This window comes from Cnephaeus nilssonii (assembly GCF_951640355.1).
Source record: "Cnephaeus nilssonii genome assembly, chromosome: 21".
In the NCBI taxonomy this organism is placed as follows: Eukaryota; Metazoa; Chordata; class Mammalia; order Chiroptera; family Vespertilionidae; genus Cnephaeus; species Cnephaeus nilssonii.
In genome coordinates, this window is record NC_137092.1 from 42,967,432 (window position 1) to 42,973,431 (window position 6,000).

The window sequence follows — 6,000 nt, forward strand, 5'->3', positions numbered from 1 at the left end:
TAGTTTCTTCTAGAATTACATATATGTACTAATTCGAGTTCTAGAAATAGGCTTTTACTTCCATCATCTAGCTATTTTGGATCGCTCTATATTTCTATATTCATTTATCATTCAAATTGAAAATGGAGGTTTTTGCTACATTTGAAAATAATGGGATTAATAAAATGTGGTGAAGGGGGAAAAAAACTCAAAAAATGTTGAGGAGCCATGATTTATTTTATGAAAATGATATGGTGCTAGGGCATAAGTTAAAGAAATTGGGTGAAGTACTATAAAAACTTACCTGTTTTGGAAATACCTGTTTTGGTTTTTTTTTAAATCATTTGTCCACATGGTAGTGCAATTGTGTGATATTTATATATTGCTGATTTGGAACCAGATACACTCATTAGACACATTAACTTCAGTTTGCTTTTCGAGTATCATCGCTAATTTCCTTTGTAGTACAGATCAGAAGAGTAGAGTTCAAGGACATTGGAGGATGGAGTGGGGAGGAAATGTATATATGAAAGATCAATGGTCAAATCATTTAAAATTAAGCATGATGGGGTTAAAATCCTATCTAATAAAAGAATAATATGCAAATTGACCATCACTCCGCTATACCCACAAGCCACGCCCACAAGCCAGTCAGGAGCAAATATGCAAATAAACCAAACCAAGCTGGCTACGGCTACAGAGAGCAGGAGCGATGCTTGCGTTTTCCCGGCAATGGAGGAAGCCAAGCTTTCCACATACCCTGGGCGGGCCCAGGCCTCCACTCAAGGCTACAGAGTTTCAATGATAAAAGATACAAAAATCCAAACAGAAATGGCTGCAGCCACAGAGCTGGAAAGAGCAGGAGGCTAGGGTTGCCCCCGGAGATGGAGGAAGCCAAGCTTTCCGCACACCCTGGCGGGCCCAGGCCTCCACTTAAGGATACAAAGTTTCAATTATAGAAGATAAATAAATTCCAACAGAAATGGCTGCAGCCACGGAGCAAGCAGGAGGCTTGGCTCCGCTCCAGGCTACAAAGTTTCAATTGTAGAAGATAAATAAACCCCAGATACTAGGGCCTCCACTTGGGTCGCCGGGTTGGCCTGCAAACCACCACAGGCCCCTCACCCAGGCTGCCCCACACCCCAAGGGAACCCCCACCCTGATCTGGGACACCCTTCAGGGCAAACCAGCTGGCCCCCACGCATGCACCAGGCCTCTATCCTATCTAATAAAAAAGTAATATAAGATGGCTGCCCCCATGTGGTCAAAGATCCTGCCCCCATGTGGACACAAGATGGCCACCACAAGATAGTCAGCAGGGGAGGGCAGTTGGGAGGGACAAGGCCTGCAAGGGAGGGCAGTTGGGGGTGACCAAACCGGCAGAGGAGGGAAGTTGGGGGCGACCAGGCCAGCAGGGAAGGGCAGTTGGGAGGGACCCAGGCCTGCAGGGGAGAGCAGTTGGGGGAGACCAGGCCTACACGGGAGGGCAGTTAGGGGCAAACAGGTTGGCAGGGGAGCAGTTAGGCATCAATTAGGCTGGTAGGGGAGTGGTTAGGGGGTGATCAGGCTGGCAGGCAGAAGCGGTTAGGGGCAATCAGGAAGGCAGGCAGGCGAGCAGTTGGGAGTCAGCAGTCCTGGATTGTGAGAGGGATGTCCCAGATTGGAGAGGGTGCAGGCTGGGCTGAGGGACACCCCCCCGCCCCGTGCACAAATTTTGTACACCTGGCCTGTAGTACTTAATAATCTCAAACCTATCAAACTAATTTTATTTCATCATTTAATATTTTATTTTTAATATTTTATTTCATTTTTCTTTGAAATAAAACAGAACAAAGGGTAAATAATATGCAATTTTTACTCTCAAACTTGTAACATATAGAAGCCATATGCAAAAACATAATTTCTGTCTTCTATATTTTGTTTAATTTGCCTCATACTATTGCCTCACAATTTCCTTATGAAATTACACTGTATATGTAATTGCTTATGTGTCTATTAACTGTGTTACCATATTTTTTCCCCTCTCAAGGACTTACTGTTGGTGCTATAATAATTGCTATTATAATTCTAACCAAAATTTTCGGGAACTATGGAAGATCAGGGTAAGCAGAAATTCTGATGACTTAAAACATTTGCTTTTAGTTTCTTTCTGGGAAAACTTGATATTTTATCATGAATAGATAATTTTCCTCCCTTAATTGTCTTTTTAGACATGCTATCTCTTTATTCCTTTGTCTATAATGACTACCTTGCATAAACAGACTTTGTGTCTTTTTTTAAAATTTCTCAATATATTTAAAAACATTAACAACATTTCAAAGGAAAATGATTTGAAAGCCAAAGTCTCACTTTGCAGTCTATTAACCAATTTGCCTTTCCCTTAGTACAATTTATGGTAGCATACTAGCATGTGTGTTGCACAAAACCAAAGAAATCTAGGGGCGGGGGGGAAGCCAACCTCTAACACAGTATTAAATCGCCTGCAATTGGGCCTGTCTTCGAGTTGCATTTATTGGTGCGTGCCAGTCTAGCCAAAGATGACAGGCTCTGGCATCTGACTGACTGGTTCCATCCTGTGTCTACTGTTCATGTGCCATGTCAGCGTAAGCAACTTGACCTCTCTGTGCCTCAGCTTTCTCATCTGTAAAATGGGGGAAACAGAGAACCTACCTGATGGGATTGTAGTAAGGACCAAATGAGTTTCCACTTGGAAAGAAGTTAGAACGTCACTCGGCATATAGGAGGCCTTCGGATGGTAAAATAGTAACACGTGGGGGGGGAACAGTCTGATCTGAAACATCTGACCTGCCTTGAACGTTCATATAGTAAGTACATTGTCATGGTTGGCTCTGGCATTTTCTGCAGACAGAGAATTACTTAAATTGACCCTCTTCTGGTCCTCTGGGCAGAGGAAACAGCATGTGCAAAGGCCTGTCTGAGAAACAGGATTTTTATCTCATTAATCCTTACAAACACGCATGATACCTTAAAAACATAAAAACAAATAAATTGACCCTCTTCTGTTATCTTGTAGATTTTATTGTTCAGAAAACTAATTATGGAGTTCATATAAACTCTTGAGTCATTTCTGTACTTCCCTAATGCCTCTATTTTCATTCACTAATTAAGAACAATTATATTTATGCTGTTACTAAATTGCCTGTCTTAATTCTTTGACAGATGTGAGCTATCTACTTTTTGCCCCATTTAACACTTTTCTTTCTCCTTAAATTAACAAATATTGCTAAGTAGTATAGTTAAGCCTATTATAAGCTAAAGTAAAAGTATGAATGTTCTTTAAATCACTAAATGGTTCAGTATTTTAGCCAAACATTAGACCATTAGGTCCTGGATTTTTAAAATAGGTTTTCCTGTACATAAATTAGTCTTGAGGCTATAATACTAAATGTAGTAAAATATAACTTTTTCTTCAAAATTTTCAGGAACTTTTAAGAATGGGCTTTAAAGCTCAGCCAAAAACAAGTCTAAGTCATTAAAATGAGTTGATACAGATGCCCCAGCAAACGCTCTGGAAAAAAAGTAAACCAGCCACCTTGTGCTCTGCCTTGCACTTGTTCCATCTCCAGCGTTATCGGTTTACCTCCCAAAGCCAGTGCTGTGGGACTCCGCCGACGAGATAGGTGGAAAGTGGTGAGCGTACAGGTTGCTCTAGCTCTTAGCTGTCATCAGTTTCTTTACTTTGGCAAAGTAATTGCCATGATATTTTTGATAGGATGAAAAGTGTTGAACCATAGAAGAAGGGACTATTTGTTTCCCTAATTCCTCTATTTCCAAATAAGAGGAAATTCAGGCAAAAACCCCTAAGAAAGAATTTGCCTTTATTTTTTTTATGTTCCCTTTAATAACACTCCACTTGCCTTAATTGAGAAGTAAAAGCTGTTGAGAGTAAGAGCTAACTTTATTCATTCCCGGTTATTCTCCTAATTCATATCACTTTTAACACTTTCGTATCAATGTAATTAAAAATTTTATCTTAATGAGGACAGGGCGAAGAGTTCATGAGTCTGAAGGTGATAGTGTACTTCACCTGATGATCCTGTGTTTGCCATGAAAAGATTTACTTCTTTTAGAAGTGTTGGGTTTGTACGGTACCTTTGAGCTCATAAAGAGGATGTGGTTGTAAGCAACTGCTGGTACTACTTCTTGATTCAGGTTAGAATTATATAATTCAATTAGTTTTTCCCTCTCTACTATTCAGCTCTTATTACCTCCATGAGAACAGCAAAGCACTCAATGTTATGTTTCATAATTTAACAGAGACTGATGATGCCTCAGAAGTATGACCTGGTAAATGACAAAAGGTATATAGTTCTATAAAATCGCATTTCTTGCAAAATGTCCATCAATACTGTTGGCTCAGGGTTTGTCCGGTACTAATCAAAGATAATAGAGGTGTCAACCTCTATTATTGTCAGACCTCTTTCTCTTTTTTTCAATGATTGACTCGCATTGAATCTCTCATTAGTATGACATGTCATCAGTTCTTAACACTTCAGCAATATGCTCATCCTCTCATTCTGTGCTTTGCACTCAGTTTATTGTAATGATTCGATGACATAAATGACATAAATATTTTGGGGGGGAAATATATGCAATGACATAAATATTTTGGGGGGGAAACAAAAGGTTGATACATTAGGGCTACAAATAAGAATGCCTTTATTCTAACTATTTGCATCATGAGATGATGAGCTTATATTGTATTTGTTTCTCTTTTTTGCTTGGTGGCTTTCAGAGTTTCCAGTGTTTAGGAAATATTAAAATTTGGTGTACAGTATATTTTATAAGTCCTGTTTATGGATCTTATAAGATAGCTCTTTTATGTTGTCACGGGAAATTGTTACACAAAAATAACTTCATGTTAACGTATCTGTGAAACTTTCTAGGTGTCTTCTTCTTGGACAAAACTTTCCTCTATTTCACGTGTAGTAGTCAAGGGGTTCTCATTGACTTTTAATCTGAAAGTATCTTAATTGATTCTACCTCAACCACTTAATCTCAAAAACTATTTTAGTTGGTGTTGGCCATAGTTACTATACTCTAGCTCCACAGTGGCTGAGGTTGTCTATACTGTATAACTTACTAATTTTCCATTGTTTGACACCCCAAATTCTTCATTGTTTATCATATCATAAATTAACATTTCATGTTTATCACCAATAAGTAAAATTACTTTGATTTTAACTTTTTATTTTTAACTTTCAGGAAACACATTTGACAGTTTTGCTTATGATGCTGGTAGCCACTGGCTACCTGACGTAGCCAAAGAAGAGGTAAGAAGAAAGTGCATACAAGTACACAGAATATCCTGGTTTTTGTAAGTTTCTGGAAGCACGGACACAATACATGCAGTAGTGCTCTTCATCTTGCACGTTATCAGTGTCTTTAAGGTGCGCAAGAATGTCAATAAAGCGAGAAGAAACTAATCTGTCCTGGAATCGCATTCTCAACGTTTCTAAGCCTCTTGAAAATAGAACAACTCATAAGACTGAGAGTGATTATGTGTCTAAAAGTGTAGATATTTGTGAGCATGAAGAAAAGGAAATAAGTTATTTTTTTCCCATTAGATTTGTAACGTTATTTTTACTTACAAAAAAAATAAAAATTAAAAACATTAACTGGATATTGAAAACAAATGAAAAAAACATTGCCCCGTCTCTTCTGAGGAAAATTGCCAAAGAGAGATGAACCACATTATAAAATAACCCTTCTTGACTCTCAGGCATTTTTATCTTTCCTTATTCCACTCAAATGAGCTTGAATGGGTTGGCAAATGTTTTAAATGAAAAACATGTTAATCACTCAGAGTGTCAAGTTTCTTGGATTAGTTGGTGGGAAAGGAGAAGTATAGAAGGAAGAAATAATTATTTCTTTCCCGTATAAGTACAGGTAATTAACAAAAATTTAGCTCCTTTTAAGATGGATCAGTGACAATTTTAATTTTATTCTTAGGACAGTCTTTTTTTTTTTTTTTTTTGTAAAAGGATCCTGTGAAAGGGT

General features: G+C 38.3%; 1 protein-coding gene across 3 annotated transcripts in view; it reads left to right on the forward strand.

The window, feature by feature from the left end:
- LOC307093338 (complement decay-accelerating factor-like) overlaps positions 1–6,000 on the forward strand; it is a 30,085-nt gene that overhangs the window by 23,909 nt on the left and 176 nt on the right. The window contains exons 8-10 of one of the 3 annotated variants that reach the window (XR_013812953.1): positions 2,009–2,081; positions 4,199–4,301; positions 5,206–6,000. The exon at positions 5,206–6,000 is cut by the window's right edge and continues 176 nt beyond it. The gene's annotated coding sequence lies outside the window, so the exon portion shown is untranslated. The remainder of the gene's footprint in view (positions 1–2,008; positions 2,082–4,198; positions 4,302–5,205) is intronic. The other 2 variants (XR_013812954.1, XR_013812955.1) reach the window with 2 other exon arrangements.